The following is an 18,195-nucleotide window of genomic DNA, read 5'->3' on the forward strand; positions in this document are numbered from 1 at the left end:
TGGGCATAGGAAGGAAAAGTGAAACGAAGGGAATCATTCTGCATCCTTCAGTCCTAGAGGGAGTCTCTGTGAATGAGAGCAAAGCAGAGACTCATAAAGGGAAGCCCACTGGGGAACCCGCTCAAAGCTGGTTACACTGATGTGGTTTCTCTCGGTAAAGGGAGCCATCAAAGGATTTTACCAAGAGCAGGGGATGCTGCGTGACCTCTTGCTGACTTGCACACATGAAGAATATGGCAGAAATTTCTATGTAGTTAAGTCAATCTATGTGAAAGAAATATTGAAAAATACTTTGAAGTAGGACAGAAGAAAGGTTAAAGTCTTAAAGGGAGAAAATTCAGTAGGCAAAAATCACACACTTTTAAACAATCAACATTTCCTGAGTACATGTTTTTGTGTATAATATCCTTCAAACTTTCCATTAGTCCCAGGGAAAAAATAAGTCAAATAACCTCAGTTTCTCTCCCAAAATCATGTAATCATTACAGTACCCCATGTGAGATTTGAACTCGGATTTTATGACTAACTGCAAGTCTGGACATGGGTCTTTCCAGTTCACTCAGCATTTTTCTGATATATACTATAAGAATGTTAGTAAAGACCTTTAATTTTTGTGCAGAAAAGAATTCACATAGCGGCTGAAGACTGGCATCCCTGGAAAGACTCATTGGAATGTGAATGATAAACAGTTCCCTAGACTGATATAAAACTCTCCCTAAATGCTGAAAGTGGCTTACTGTGCCTACACTGTTGTGTAAACAATGTGGCTTGTGCTGAACACCTGCCTTCCTTCTGGGACTCTGGGATTTTGCTATGTGCTGAGCAGAGGGTGTCTACGTGACCAACCCCCAATAAGTATCTTGAACGGAGTCTCTAATGAGCTTTCTTAGTAGAACATGTTTCCATGTGTTGTCAAAATCATTGGCTGGAGGAATTCAATGTGTATTTTGTGTAACTCTACTTGGAGAACTCCCAGAAGCTGTGTCTCATTTCCACTGGACATTCTACCTCGTTCCTTTCCCTTTGTTCATTTTACTTTGCCTCCTTTAGCCGTGATAAAGCACAGCCATGAGTATGGCCATGTGCTTCGTCCTATAGGCCTATGAGTATAGCTATGTGCTTAGTCCTACGAGGCCTTGTAGCAAATCGTTAAACCCGGGCATGCTTTGGGGGACCCCCAACATGATGCCTCAAAAATAGCAAAAATAATCGTGATGGGTTTCAAATCATTGGAATTTAATTTCTTAGATGTAATTATTGATTTACATAATACATGTGCTTGCACAAGGACTAAAAAGCTTACAATAAAGGTCAGTCTCTTGCTCATGTCTTCCCTGTCCCCCCACTTTTACAACCTGCAGGGAACCATTTCCAACTCCTTCAGACATTTCTCTTGATATTTCTACCCATATTGATATATATGCTTATACTTAATATTTCTTCATTTTTTCCAGTTTAGGTATTATCTGTTTCCTTCCTGCTATGACGAATGGGGGCTTTATCTGACAGCCACCGTCACCTAACACACCCACACAACCTTTATTCTTCCTCCATCCTTGCACTATGATTTTTGGTTAAAAATATGAATACTCAGTATTTGTATTATGACTACCTATTATTCACAGCTGAGCCACAAATAGCAGTGTGATCAATTTCCATTCTTATTTAACTTTAAACTCCTCTCAGCAAGGCAAACGCATTAGGAAATCTATCATTTTCCTTTCTTCTTCTTCTCTTCTTCTTCTTCTTCTTCTTCTCCTTCTTCATTTTTTTTTTTTTTTGAGCTATATAGCTTTAGCTATATAGCTCTCTGTCCTCACCTCCTGAAGTAGATGTGAACCTGAGCATTCTCTTTGTTTCTCTCTATTGGATGCCCCATTTCACAGCTCCCATATTTTCCTGTGTCTTGATTTGATAAAGCACATTCTCCAGTAGCCTCTTAGAAATGGTGTAAGGGAGTGAAATGCTTGAGACCTGCTTGTCCGGAAATGTCTTTTTCCTTTCTGCATACTTGATTGATAGTATGACTGGTTACAGAATTCCAAGTTGGTAATCACTTTCCCTCAGAATTGTGAAGGCATTCCTCTGTTGTATTCCAGTTCCTAGCATTGCTGATTAGAAATTTACTGGCTTTCTGATTTTAGAATCTTATCTTTTACCCAATGGTCTAAAATGTCACTATTATGTGTCTTTATGTCATTGTTCTGGGAATCCAAAGGGGCCTTTTCAACAGGGAACCTCATGTCCTTCAGGCCCAAAGGATTTTCATGTATTACTTTCCTGAAAGTTTTGTTTCATTTTTTTCTGTTGTTTCTTTCTAGAATGCTTATTAATATAATTATATATCTTGGAACGATGTTCTTATTTTTGGGTTTTTTTTTCCTGTATCTTTGTCTTTTAATTATTTCTAGGGGATTTCCTCCACTTTGTCTTTCAATCTTATGTTCAGCCTTTCATTTGATTATCCTATTTTTAATTTCTAAGAGCTCTTTTCCATTTTCTGAAGACTCATTTTATAATTGTTAGGTTTTCTTTTCTCTTATAGGTATAATATCTCATGCCTCCGATAATATTAAGTCCAGAATATTTTCTTTTCTTTTATTATGCTTACTTCTTTCTAAAATTTTGTTACTAAAATTATCTTTTGTTATTAAAATGTTCCTCAGATGCCTGCTGATTCTTCACTATATATTTATATTTCTGAGCAAGAAATAAAAAGTTGGTTATATCCATAGGTTATATCCATAGCCTTTTGCTGACCAACAGGCTACACTGCAGAGCTACGAGCTGGGGCTTGGCCATTGTGTTGTGACAACAATGTTGTAGGTCCTTTCTCTGGGTCAGTCAGTTTCTCCACGGAGGAATCTTTCTGCCTGAGGGATACAACCTTGGATACTAGTGTTGTAGAGTTGAGGAAGGAAGTAAACTCACCTTCAAAAATTAAGATCTTCTCTTAATCCCCATTTTCAAACCCTTGCACTATATCAAAAGCTAGAAACCACACTAATAATTTGAACAGAGGAAAATGTAATGTGAAGAAATGTTAACTAGTAAAAAATTGTTACCTACTTTTAAAAGGTCTCTAAAAGATATAGATTAACAGGAAAGAAGAAGAAGAGGGGGAGGAGGAGAAAGGAAAAAGAGAAGGAGAAGAAAAGAAGAAGAAGAAATAATAAACTTTAGCCTGATCAGTGGTAGCACAGTGGGTGGAGCGTCCACTCAGGCCACTAAGGTCTCTGGTTTGAAACCCTGAGGTTGCCAGCTTGAGTACAGACTCATTGGCTTGAGCGTGGGCTCATCAGCTTGAACAAGGGGTTGCCGGCTTGAGTGGGGAATTGTCCATGACATCCCAAAGGTCACTGGCTTGAGTAAGGGGACACTGACTGGACTTGAGCCCTCTGATCCCTAGTCAAGGCACAATTAAAGTAAAGCAACTGTGACTTGATACTTCTCACTCACTCTCCCTCTTTCTCTCTTTCTCTCTTTCTCTCCCTCCCTGCCTCTCTCTCTGTCTCTCAAAATAAAAATAAACTTTAGACTGTTTAGACTAAGGGAGAGTAGGCAAGAAAGGAAATAGGACTAGGAACTTGCATAGGCACATCACTCCCCACCCCACTCCCCAGGGCTGAGGTTAGCTCTTTTCAAAAGACAGCATAGCTACCCCAGGAGCACATAGCCCACCTGTGGCAGAGAGATTTGCCAGAGGACACCTACCAGGGATGATCTGTGGAAGATGCTGCCATTGCAGAGCATGTGAATAGGCTGAAAGGCCGGCAGGTGGGGAGATAGTTTTCTGAGGGCTTAGCAGGAGCTGTCATGGGAGACAGAGCAGGCAGGCCATTGCCTGAGTGTGGCTAGAGTTGGTCTATGAGGGTCACTGCAGTGAGTACCACCACACCTCCCCCATCAATCTATTGACTCCCTCACTGAATACAATGGCAGGAGAAGCAGAGCCAGGAGGGAAGCAAGCACCCTCCTGCTGCTGTCAACTTGTGGTGTCACTCTAGTACCTTCTACTGACAATGCTTAATACCAAGCCAGTCAGCAAAAAGAAATGTTCACAGGGCCCAGATCCAGGTTCACAAATCAGGGCAAAGAAGGGTGGATTTAGGAGTGAGAAACAATAAACTGATAATAGACACACTCGCCCTTCAGGGGCCAGGTATCTCTGAGTCTTTGTCAATTTCTAGAGTATAAATTTTCTGTCTACTTGTGGGGTAGGGTAAAACACCTGTGATTTGATTGCTACTTATATAGATTATGATAAATGGTCCCCTTTTCAGCCCCACCCCTCATTGCTAAGTTCAGAGGTTTCTGGTACCTCTGAGCTCCAATCTTCTATGAGGCTGATATGAGCAAAATGGCTCTCATTCTCACTTCCTCCATCGCACATGGAGACTTCCGCTTCCTCCACACTGCTACATCATTTACTACTTATCTCTCCACCTTATAACTCCCTAGATTTCATTGACTTCTCTCTTCTAGTGCCATCTTTTGTCCTATTTTTCTTTCTTTTATTATTTATTTATTAATTTTAGAGGAAGAGAGACAGACAGAAACATTGCTCTGCTCCTGTATGTACCCTGACCAGGGATAGAACCAGCAACCTTTGCATATTAGGATAATGTTCTAACCAGTCAAGCTATCCGGCCAGGCACCCCTATTTTTGATTCTTACAGATTGATGACTTTTTACAAAAGTCCACTTACTGTCTTTAACTGAAATTTTAAGTGTTTACTCACCAATCTTTCAGGGAAAGTTTAAATGTTTATTTCTAAATTAAAGAAAACTAGTTAGATTAAGCAATGGCTAATGACAAATAACTTTTAGTTTGGAAATTATTTAATTTACATTCATGCCTAAGTACCGGTATTCCTTCAATCCTCACTCTATAACTGTCAAAGATCAGTCCCAGAAACAGAAGCATCAAAATCAGCTTACAGTATTTGCTGAAAATGCACATTCTTGAGCCCACCCTAGAATTTATGTATCAGGGTCTGAGAGTTGAGCCAGCTACTCTGCATTTTCAACACATTTCTCAGATGATTAACAACTCTCAAGTTTGAGAACCACTGTTCTATTTTGTATACTTATGAGTGACAGAATATTTGATTTGGCATTCTGGTGAAAAGTTGCATTAGGAAAAAGATCTTAAAAAATGACTCAAATGAGTAATGTCTTGTTTGCTTGCTTTCTAGCCATACCTGGTTAAGGCTAGCTGATTGGCCTAAATGAAAGGACTCTCATTCATCTGTTGCTTGCTCCCTGAAATTCAAAAAATAGTCTAAGAACCTCTAGATCGCTGTGGGCCAGCTCCACAGCTGCAGACATGTGGAAGTGACAACTATCACTGCCTCCATTAGATTGGGGATAAAAATGAACATGCGTTCCAAGGCCTTGATGAGCTAAACTAATTATGCAAAATGAAACTCTGTATTAGTCCTTTGTTCTGTGCCCAATCTCTAGCTGACTGTAAAGTGGGACATCAACCTTGAGCAGTTCCAGGAAGGCCTGAGCAGGCACCAGCGATGAGCAACGAGCCAGCAGCAGTGGCCACCCTGCCTCTTCCAGACCCTGGTGGCACAGGGCAGGTTTTGCCCTGTCGCAAGATATTTTGCAGTCTGGATTATTTTCTTTTCTTTTAGAATAATAACATCAATGTTCTTTCTGCTTATGAAAGTAATACACACTACTAATTGAAGAAAAATTAGAACCCTGAGAAAAATCGAGAAAATAAAATTTACTATTATCCCAGAGATAACCAGCGTTAATATGTTCATATATTTCTCTCAAATTCTTTTCCTGACTTTATGTATTTAACCCAGTTGAGATAAGGCCTTTTGGCTGGTTGTGTACCCCATACCTTGCTTTTTTTCACTTAACATTGTAAGTGTATCTCCACAGAATTAAAGTTCTTCATAAACACTTTTAAACCTTCTGGACCATTAATTGTACAAGTGTACATTCATTTAGCCACTCTTCAGTTGCTGGATATTTCATCAATTCCAATTTCTTGATGCTATAAATGACATGATATGAGAATTTGTATATAAAATTTGGCCCACGTTTCTAGCTTCTTCCTAAGGATATATTCCTAGAGGTTATAGGCTTTTTTTTGCTTTTTTTTTTTTTTATATATATATTTTTCCAAAGTTAGAAGCGGGAAGGCAGTCAGACAGACTCCTGCATGTGCCTGACTGGGATCCACCCAGCATGCCCACCAGGGGGCGATGCTCTGCCCATCCGGGGCGTTGCTCTGTTGCAGCCGGAGCCATTCTAGCGCCTGAGGCGGAGGCGTTGGAGTCATCCTCAGAGCCCAGGTCAACTTTGTTCCAATGGAGCCTTGGTTGCGGGAGGGGAAGAGAGAGGTAGAGAGAGAAAGGCGAGGGGGAGGAGTGGAGAAGCAGATGGGTGCTTCTCCTGTGTGCCCTGACTAGAAATCAAACCCGGGACTTCTACACACCGGGCCAATGCTCTACCACTGAGCCAAGTGGCCAGGGCCGAGGTTATAGGCTTTTGAAGGCTTTTGATAACTGTCAACCTATTTTCCCCAAAAGTTATCTCAGTGCATACCTCAACCAGCATGGAATAAGAATGCTCCTCTCACTACAGTTATAACAGGTCTGGCTAGTATAAATATTTGTAACCAAAATGATATATGCATATTGTTTAAAAATAAGTATTATAAAAAAAATAATAAAAAAACACTAGTCCCCTGATCCATTGTGCTCTGCCCTATTGTCCCCAGCTCAGGGGCAACCCACTCTTAACTTTTTTAGCTATTGTTTTAGGTGCTTATTGCTAATATGTTTATTCTATAATTTCAAAATTTTGGCTATTATCTATTCATTTCCTGCCACAACAGATTAGGATGTAGCTCATTTACACCAGCTTCCCCCCACTCACTCTTTACTCCCATATCCTACCAACATACTTATTTGGCTATGATCAGTTTAACCAATGAAAAATCAACAATTAATTATTAAGTAATATAATAATATCTCATTGATATAATTATTCATAATTATAATGTTATGATTAATATAACTGCATAAACACTACTTAACACAGACCCCCATTCTGTATTAACATTATACTTACTTTACTTTCCCTTTTTGTTTGGGCTGACATTTCTAATTGTCCTTTTCTTTTCGCATTGTCTTATCACTGTTCATATTTTTTTAATTAAAAAAATTTTCTTTGAGAGAGAGACAGACAGGAAGGGAGAGAGATGAGAAACATCAACTTGTAGTTGCTTCACTTTAGTTGCTCATTGATTGCTTCTCATATGTGCCTTGACCTGGGAGGTTCCAGCCTAGCCAGTGACGCCTTGCTCAAGCCAGCGACCTTGGGCTCAAGCCAGCAAATTAGAGCTTCAAGCTAACAACCTTTGGATCATATTGATGATCTCATGCTCAAGTCGGTGAGCCTGTGCTCAAGCCTGTGACCTCAGGGTTTCAAACTAGGGACCTCAGTGTTACAGGATGACGCTGTATCCACTGCACTACCACTAGTTAAGCTGTTCACATTTTTAAAAATGCATCATTTTATCACATATTCTACTGAGTTTCCCGTTTTCCTAACAATCTCCTTGCCAAGTTTATGTTTTGGAGTTAAGATGGATCAGGAATCAAACTATGCTATTAAAATACTTCTAATTAATCCTCTAGTTTTTATTTCTCCAAGTCTTTTCTGCCTTTTTTGGTGATTGAAGTTTCTAAGCCAAGAGGTGCCACAGAGCCAGCCAGTTTTCATCAGTCCTGTGTCCTGTGATGGCTCCATGGGTGCCCTAGGCCTGGCTTCCTCCAGCCCGCCATAGCCAAAACCATTCTTCAAGAGTCCTTTTGGAATTCCTCACACTTAGTGGTCTGCCTTACCAGCCCTTAACCCAAGACGTTCTCAGTGTTCCCCACAGAGAACATATGGCAATATCTGCTGACAGTGCTGGTTGTCACAACTACAACTGGCATCTCGTGGGTTGAGACCAGGGAGGCCACTAAACAGTGCACAGGACAGCTCCCACAGCGAAGAATTAATTACCATTTTAGTGGCATCTCAGGAGGGAGAGGACATCAATTTATATTCAAATTGCCATCTTTACATCACTCAATCTCTTGGAGACTGTTTCTTCATTTATAAAATGAGATTGGTATTTGGGACTATTTTAGGGATATTAGGACTAAATGAGGTGATGTGTGAACAGGGCCCAAAGCATAAAAATTCTTCAGAACTAGTCAGAAGTTATAACTTTTAAAAAATGATTGATAGTTTGACAGATTTGCAAATGCTATCTCACTTAAATTTTTATTTCTTTGTCCTGGGGAAGTTAAAATATTTTCAACAGCTAATTTTGCAATATGTATTCATTCTGCTGTGATTGGTTGGTTTAAATTCTTTATTAAAACTAACTGAGGCCCTGGCCGGTTGGCTCAGCGGTAGAGCGTCGGCCTGGCGTGCGGGGGAACTGGGTTCAATTCCCGGCCAGGGCACATAGGAGAAGTGCCCATTTGCTTCTCCACCCCCCCCCTTCTTCCTCTCTGTCTCTCTCTTCCCCTCCCGCAGCCGAGGCTCCATTGGAGCGAAGATGGCCCGGGCGCTGGGGATGGCTCCTTGGCCTCTGCCCCAGGCGCTAGAGTGGCTCTGGTTGCAGCAGAGTGACGCCCTGGAGGGGCAGAGCTTTGCCCCTGGTGGGCGTGCCGGGTGGATCTTGGTCGGGCGCATGCGGGAGTCTGTCTGACTGTCTCTCCACGTTTCCAGCTTCAGAAAAATACAAAAAAAAAAACAAAAAAAAACAAAAAAAAACTAACTGACATTCTAGGTTTGTTATAACTCAAGGGTTCTGGCCCCACAACTTCTGACTGTAAAATTAAGTCACACTTACAGGCAGTCCCTACGTTACAAACGAGATAGGTTCTGTAGGTTTGGGCTTAAGTTGAATTTGTCTGTAAGTTGAAACAGGTACATTTATTTACCTATTAAATGTAACTTAGATGTTTGTGTTAACATGGTACTCATTTTTACCTTTCTGTGCCTATAACTACTTAAACATTTTCAAATACAACCTTAAACAACCTTGGATGATGCAGAAGATGGTGGACTTGTTGGAGAGGATGGGACTGGTGTTAGAGAGCCAGGGTTTGGTTCTGCTGCTGGAGTCAGTTTCCTGTAGTAGCATCAGGGGAGGTTTGTACAGAGCTTTTCTTTCTCTCATCAGCAATGGCCCTGTAGCACCTCAGACCCTCAGTAACTGTACGGTAAACTCTGGTGAACCTCTCTGTATCAGGATCTTGCTCCTCTAACTGCCATTTCTGCTTCAGTGAGATAAAAGCATCAGCTAACTTTTTATAGAAAACTTTTTCAGTTCCGGAGTTTCTAGGGCCCTGTTTTCTTCCTTAAATGCTGTCATCTGCTGCTCTAGTTCCACAAGGTCTTCATTGGTTAGTTCTTTGCCATGGGAGTTGAGTAACTTTATGATATCATTTTCACTGATGTCCAACTGCAGTTGATTACCAATAGCCCTTATGGTGTTCTGTTTGTAAGTACAAGTTGTAGGTATTTCGGATGTTTGTAACCCAGGGACTTACTGTACTTTAAATTATCACTTTGAATCACTACATTTCAAATTAGTAAGAAATTTACTTTTGGGGGGGTTGCTCTGCCCAAGTATTACCCAGTCTCCTGAGTTATTTAAATGCCTGTTCTTATCACTTACTGCCCCCTGCTGGGAAGGCAGGAACTTTCATTCACCTCACACAGGGGGGCTGCAGTGAGGTTGGCAGCTGTCCTCTCTGCCCAGCCTTCTGATGGCCCCACCTGCTTATCTCACATGACTCCCATGCCACTATTTCACCCCCAGTGGTGGTCATTGGTGTGCCAGACATGATGAATCCCTGCAGGCCTGCAGGAGTGGAGCCCAGCCAGGTACCTCCCTGGGCCTCTCCTAAGGCCATCTTCTTTTACTGCCTTCGGTGCGGAATTGGCAAACCCTCTCCCCAGATGAAGATGGATCTTCAAGATAGAATGAAGGCCTTAGTATTCAAGCCAATGAGGAGTGCCCCACAATGAAACTGCCAAAAGCCCAAGTGCGTCAGCTCTTTAGGGATATGTATATCCTCAGTGGTTTTATACATAACATTCTTTGAACACTTACTATATAGCAGATATGGTGCTTAATATTTTACATGAATTATTTTATATTTATTCCTCAAAATAATTTAGAACTTAGGCACTTTATAATTACAATTCCCATTAATAGATAAGGCTTAGGCAGAGGTAAGTAATTTGCAAAAGAGATAGAACCACGAATCAAACTTAGACTTGTTAGTCTTCAATGCCTACATTCTGCAGAACTAAGAAATTTATTTATTTATTTATCTCTCTCTTTCTCTCTTTCTTTCTTTCTTTCTTTTTCATAACCTTGGAGTAAGCAAAGATTTCTTTTATTAATTTATTTATTCATTTTAGAGAGAGAGGAAGGAAGGGAGAGAGAGAGGAACATCAATCTGTTCCTGTAAGTGCCCTGACTGGGGATTGAACTGGGAACCTCTGTTCTTCAGGACGAAGCTCTAGTCAACTGAGCCATCCAGCCAAGGCATGACTAAGGTATTTCTTTTTTTCAACGTGCACATACTGTAGTCATTTCCTCCCAGGCCAACTTGGGCAGAGTAGGTAGTGTCTAGGTACAGATTCCTTTCCTCTTTGAGCGCAAGTTTACCCTCAGGAGCCACCAGTTAATTCCTTCTCTCTGGCCTCAGTCAGACCCACTCAAGTCCCTCGACACATGCTTATACTTTTGAATTTCACAGTGGGGTAGGTGGGGTAGAGGCAGAGACGGATTAAGGTTGGTTGAGGCCCCGGGCACAGAAGAAAATATTGGGCCCCTTGCCATTAGAAAAAAAATGTATACTTGGGCTTTTGCGGGGCCCAGGGCATGTGCCCGGTGCACCTGTCATTAAATGTGCTTCTGGGTAGAGGGCAGGGTCAAGTTCTTAATCTTCTTTTCCTAAGTGAAGACTCTCCCATACTGGTTAAATCCCGTACCTAAATAATGAGATCTCCCCACCTCGTTCCCTCTGCCCCTGCCTTTCCTAGGTCCTCACAGTTGGGTGTACCCATGATGGCACTCATGTTGCCACTCATCAAACCTTTCGGCCCTGAGCCAGCTCCTGACTGAGACTTCTGTGTGTCTGAGACCTCAACACTCTCTGTGCAAATTGTCAGAAACTTATCTACCTTCTCAGATTTCATCTCTTGAACAGGCATTGGCCCCTGTATTCTTCCCCACCTTCTCCCTGGCACTGCCTCCAGGTCCTCTTGCATGTCAGAGGCCTAGGGGGCCAGCTCCCCTGATCCACACTGTGACCAGGCCTGAGCTCTCACTGTCACTGAGGACGAAGTTTCTCCCCCCACTTGTGCACCTCTCCACATCCCCACCTCGTGCAATCTCAGGGACCAGAACTAGTCTCTATAGACTTAGAACCTGATTCTTAGATTTGACTGTTTATGTCTCCTGGTGCCCTGATCCCTGTTTAAAGCAAAGCATGGGCTGGAAGTCTTCAGTGCCCTAATTACTATTGCCATCTGGACCTGGATCCTTGTCCTAGTATTCATGCATGCTCAGATCTCTGGATGTCACCTGCCCATCTCCCTGACTCTGAGGATTGACAACTGGGTCATCTCAGGTCAGCTACCCAGTCTTCTAGATGGAAATTCTGTTTAACTATTTCCTGGTCAAGCCTGAACTCACCTGATCCTTCAGGCATTGGGACCTCCTTGCTTACTAACTTATCCCTGTGACCAGGCCATTTCCCGCACCCTGGTACCAGGTCCTGGCCTCTTCCCTGCTCTGTCCCATCTTCCTCCAGTTGCCCTTCCTGATTGAGCCTCAGTTCTGATGTAAACGATCATTCAGTTAAGGGGATTCTAAAGGGCTAGAATAATCAGGCCCAGAGAGAATGCCACACCAGGTTAACGTGTGAATTCCAGCTTGTGACTGAAAGGACCAGATCTTTATCTTTGTAACCTGTGTCTTTTGTGCATTCACTGGATAAACTAAAGTTTATTTGATGAGTGGGCATAAAAACAAATGAACAAGCAGACCTGGAGAAACTCCCCATTGAAGTCCACTGGACTCTTTCTCCTTGACCCTGTCTAGTTCAATGTTTTCATCAGTGGCTGCATTCTGTGAACACCCAATAAATGGTTCTATGGAGGATATGATTATAAGTCGCAAATGACAGAATGTGAAAGTTCATTAATACCATATTTCACTGATTCTAAAATGCATATTTTAACAAATCTACACTCAGATGCATCCCACAATTAATTGCATGTCCTAATTTCATTGGCAGTATTTCTTTTTCCTCATGGTAATTTTTTAATGGCACATCTTATCATTAAAAGAGTCTCGTATTTGATGGAATATGGTATTGTGGTTGATATAATCCACATCAAAGACTATCAACAAGACAGAACAAATGAGTGTGGCTCTAACAAGATGGAATTTGTAGTAAAAAACAATATAGCCTTGCACTTAAGTTCAAAAAAATCAGTCACACAAGTGAAATAGGACAACTTGGCTTCAATTCTGTTTCTGTCACAGCTGTAGGAATAGGGTTGAGCACACAGCTAAGGAAGAGTAAATAGCAAAGTCTGCTTAAAAACCTCGTGCAATTATAGACTACGTTAATAGAAATATAGCGTCCTAAAACAGGCAGAAATATCCCGTAATTTTCTCTAGTCAACTTGAGTTGGAAATATTTTATTGCTGTATTTTAAGAGGCACATTAACCAACTGGAGAGTATGCTTTTATTGAAATTGTGCTTTAGAGTTAAGACCTAGATTGGTGTTGGAAGATGACTTTATAAGAAACAGCTTGAGTAAGTGTGTTATTGAATTTATCATAACAAAATCATTGGGTGCATTCTTCTTTATGAAGACTCAGAAAAATTTTTTCATTTCCAGACCCAGAAATAGCTGTGTTTCTGGTTTGCTTTTCTGGACACCAAATTGTATGACTGCCCACATCTCCCTTTTTGCCTTCGTTGCCAGTAAGTTCAAAAAGGCAAACTTAAGCCTATATCTAGGCAAGTTCGGAGAACTGTATGGCATAATACTGTGTACTACATTTACCTTTGGCTAGTATTTCCTGCAGTTCTTTTCCCTTCACTAACATTTCCTCCCTTGCTTTTATAAACCTGTCGTATCATTCATGCTTTACAAATTCCTTCAAGTCTCTTTCAGAATAAATTGGGGTTACAAATGAATAAATACCAAAATAACTGTGTGAAAAACAGCTGCATATTCAGAGGAGAGCTGCTGGGAAGAAAGTGATGAAAAAATTGTTCCCGAGTATTAGGAGAGAAGGGACTGGAACTACTTGGAAAGCAGAAAACTTATTGGAAAATAAGAGCAACCCTAAAAAGGTTTATGGGCCTATCATATTGAAAAGCAGTTGGATTTATTCTCTTTGACTCAAAGAGAGTAAAATCAGTGGAAGTTAAAAGGAGACAATTTTTTTTCTCAGTATAAAAGAAAAAAAACCAAAAACTCAAGCTGCCCAAAATGAGAATGGCTGTCCCATGAGGTCATGCGCTCATGTTGTTCCCATGAGGAAGTGCTCACATTGAGGCTGGACAGGCCACCTGTCTAGGATGTGAAGGATAGTGTTCCGAAGGCTCTGAGAAGTCCACCTGCCAGTCAGCGTTTTGTGAAATGGAAGCCGCGGAGAGGAGGAGGAAGCCACTTGCCAAGGGACAGGGCTCAACAAGAGCCTTGCACTTGTGGGACAGGATCCAGGGAGGCCAGGGCCTGTAGGCAGGGAGGCCGCTTCCCAGGGACAGCTATGCGGGGACATCTCCCAAGCACACTGGAAAGTGCACAAGGGGAAATCCGGAACACAAATATTAACACCAGGCTTCCAACTGGCCTTCCTGCTCTCCACTGTCCCCTCACAGATCTCCATCAGGGCACAATAATGTGGCACTCTCAACTCCCCAGGGGTCTTTTCTGTACTCTTTCCTCAGTTCAAGTTCCATCTTTCACTCTGATTGGCCAACAATTACTTCATACTTCCCGCACTTGTCAGAATATCACATCTGCCCTCTCTGCCTATCCCTCCTTTCCCCATCCCTCTTGCTCTAAAATGACCGAGTATTTCCCTGGCTGTGCACGCCTCTCCTCAAGTTCACAACTCCCCATCATCCTCAACCTTCAGTGCCAGGGTTCTCTGGGGGCTCTGTCCTGACCTCATTAGCCATACTGATATATGCAACTCTCCTCTCAGCTCTCCACCACCTTCCCTGCTATGCTAATATCCAATGTTTCCCTTCTCTCAACTCATCTCCCAGCAGTTCTTCTCCAAATTACCTCAGACCCTCTCTCCCGGCTTGGAGGGGGAAGCCGAATGGGGTAACCACAGGACAGTCCTTGGCCCAGGGGACAGGAAAGCCCCCCTACCTGGGACCAGCTGGTGAGATATTTAGCAGAGAGTAGAAGAGGGAAGAATGAGGCAGCCCCACCAGCAGAGGCTAAAAACAGACTTGGCCATCTCCAAAGCAAAGGTTCCAGAGATTAAGCCCCTCTTCTGTCCTTCTCCATTCCTGCCATCACTCCCAAACAGCTGAACTGCAAATCACACAGCCCCATGTGGCTTCTCTTCTGGGCAAGGTCACTCGGGCAGTTTGTCTTAATTTCATTTTGACAGACACAAAGAGCAGGGGGAGACGGGCCCACGGTGCAGTGTGTCCTCCCCCTGCCCACCTCCAAGGGCAGCCTGGGCCCTGCCAGCAGGATCTATAGCTTTGGGGTAATCTATTGCCTGAGATCTCAGAAGGCTGGAACCATGCCAAGGAAGGCCATAAACTTTGTTCAAAGTGCCATTTGAAAGTTTACAGTGAAGGGCAGACACGGCCTCCTGGCCCAGGACCTGCCCCTCATCACGGAGCAACCCCGTCTGTCTTCTAACAGGGTCACTAGCTTGTGCTGCTGGACCGCAATTGTGACACATGTAACACGTCCAGATCCTCACACACCCAGGTCCTCCCATACCTGGGCCTTGCACACCCTTGTCCTCACACACCTAGGTTCATGCACACCCAATTGTTCATACATCTGGCTTCCTACACACCAGGCTGTCAGACACAACACCCTGGACAGAGAGTTACAGAGTAGTCACCTAAAGCAGTATCAAAGGTGGGCCATCAGGAAAGGATGTGGGGCCCCCCCAACCCCCATTTTATCTACTAGGGAAGTGGTGTGCTAATAAACTTCAGAGCAGCCTAGTGGAGAAAACGCCACAAAATAAAAGGGGCAGGGAGGGAGGGGCATGTGTTTGTGGTAGTGGATGGACTAAGTGTATGTCAGGGTAACAAAAATGTATACTTTGCTAGCCTTTGTCTAAGCAAAATGTCATATTTCTATTTAAAAACGGGTTTTGGGACCTATCCTAACTTCATTTGAAGCTTGTTTCCCCTCCCACATGCTCCCTGTGTATGCCTGAGAACCCCCCAGAACCCTTTCCTGGTTTGCCTCCAACCATACTCGCCCCACTAAAGGTCTTCCCTCGTGCTAGGCTCGGGCCTTTCCCTCAATTCTCCACCATGACAGGCAGAAAGCAGACTGTCACACTTAAGATTATTACGTAAAGCTGAGGCTAAGGGCATCATAGCCCAGCCACAAAACTAAGAAAGACCTCCACAATGGATGTAGGGTACCCTTACTGGATGTCACTCTGCCTACCTTCCAGCCCGATTCAATTGGAAAGAAACCAACCTTTCTCTCCCTATCTGATCTTTGAAGTCACTTACAGCCTACCTCAAACCTGTCACCCCATAACCCTTCACTAAGCCTGAAGTATGATCCCAACTCTATGATATTCTGGAAAAGATAAGACTATAGATAGTAATAAGATCAGGGGTTGCCAGAGTGAAGCGAAATAAGAGGCACAAATATTCAGGTATGAAATACGTAAGTATGGGGGGGTATAATGTACAGCATAGGGAATATAGTTGATAATACTGTAATAACTATAAATGGAGACAGATAGTAACTACAGTGGTCCTTCGTCTAGTATGGGGGTTAGGTTCCAGAACTATTCATGATAGGTAAAAATCCACAAAGTAGCAACTTTATTTTTATTTTATTATTTATTTATTTTTAAGGCTTTATAAACCCTCCCCACACTCTTATAAACCTTTCCCACACTTATTTTGCTTATGTTACTGCAAAAATAATTAAAATAATAAATATATAAAAATACTTATATGCTGCAAAATCCTACAATATGGTGAAAAATTCATAATAAAAATCAGATATACACAATTTTAAAATCCGTAATATAGTAAGACCACGAAAAATGAGCCATGATATGGTGAGGGATGACGTGTACTTATTGTGATGATCATTTTGTAATGTGTATAAACATCAGATCACTATGTTGTACAACTGAAACTGACAGAATATTGTATGTAAATTATACGTCATTGAAATATTCTTAATAAAAAATAGTAAAACACTAATTAAATCCATAGCAAAATACCACTGCATATCTAAAAAGTAATGTGGGTAATGTAGTGTGGGTCCCCCACACCACTTTATATCTAAAAAATTATCTCTAAAGTAAAAAAACTGACAAAACTAAATGTTGACACAGGTTATGAAAACACAAGGACTCTCATACAGCACTGGTAAAGTGCAAATTAGCATAAGCACTTTGGAAAACTGATGGACTTTATTTAACTAACTTCAATAAGAGCCCAGCAATTTCACTCCAAGATGCAAACCTTAGAGCATGGTTTTCAAATTCACTCTGCCATTAGCATACCTGGGAGAGGGAAATCTTGTTAAAACAGATTGCTAGATCCTTCTCCCTGCATCTCTGATTCAGTGGATCTGGAGATGGAGTTGACATTCTGCATTTCTAACAAGTCCCAGGTGATCTGATGCTGAGACCACATTTTGAAAACTGCTGCCCTAGAAAATTTTTTGCACATCTGCACCAAGAAACATGTACAACAAAGTCCATAGCACCAGTGTCTTAATAACAAATAAAATTAGAACTATCCCAAATGCTCATCAACTGTAAATTGAACACATAAATTGTGGTGTATGAAATACTAATCAGCATCACAAATAATAAAACGCAGCCACAGAAATCAACATGGATGAATCATGAGTAAAAATTACCAATCAAATAAGATACATAGAATATAATTCAACTTAATAACTTTCAAAATCAGGTAAAACTAAAAAAAAAAGGTCTTTCAGGACACAGATGTTAAAATTACAAAGACAAGTAATGGAACCATAGTCACAAATTCCTCATGGTGGTTCTTGTCTCTGGGGAGGAAGGAGCTATGATTAGACGACACCCAGGGTACTTGATCTTGAAATCAGTTTCTTATTCTGACTAGTAATTGATTACATAGATGTTTGTTTTATAATTATTCTTTAAGCTGAATATATCTATCTTTGGACCCAGACACTGAGGAACACTACCTTAGAGCTTCCAAATGAATCCATTAAAAGCTAAAAATTTTACACCAGTACTTCCCCACATCTGGTTCTCTCATTCCTGGGAAGTGAGTGGGACACAGATAGTCTAAGCCGTGTCTCCAGCTCAGGGTGAAAGCAGGCTGGCCTGGTTCTCCCATCACCTTCTGCATCTCCCCCAAGTAATGCTAAACAAGAACCACATTCATGCCTCCACAATGACAAGTCATCATATATAAGTGTACATAGACCCACTTTAGGAAAGAAACATTTTTCTCCCAGAAACTCAGTTAGTAAAGATGAGACTTTGCCCATGGAAAATGAAAAATAGTTTTTATTATTATGTATCATATTTTTAGTTCCTGAGAGCTGGGTTCTCAAACCTGTCATTGTAGAAAAGGGTCACTGATTCATATTTGCATAACCAAAGGTTCTTTAAGAATGTTTTATTATTTTTTATTATATATTTTTTTACAATAAAGCAGTCTGCTGCAAAATTAACCCAAGGCAGAAAACTGCTTCCAACCTTCAAATGAAACCAGAGTAGCCTGACCTGTGGTGGCGCAGTGGGATAAAGCGTCGACCTGGAACACTGAGGTCGCCGGTTCGAAACCTTGGGCTTGCCTGGTCAAGGCACATATGGGAGTTGATGCTTCCTCCTCCTCCCCCTTCTCTCTCTCTCTCTCTGTCTCTCTCTCTCTCCT

Source organism: Saccopteryx leptura, chromosome 3 (genome assembly GCF_036850995.1).
Source record: "Saccopteryx leptura isolate mSacLep1 chromosome 3, mSacLep1_pri_phased_curated, whole genome shotgun sequence".
NCBI lineage: Eukaryota > Metazoa > Chordata > Mammalia > Chiroptera > Emballonuridae > Saccopteryx > Saccopteryx leptura.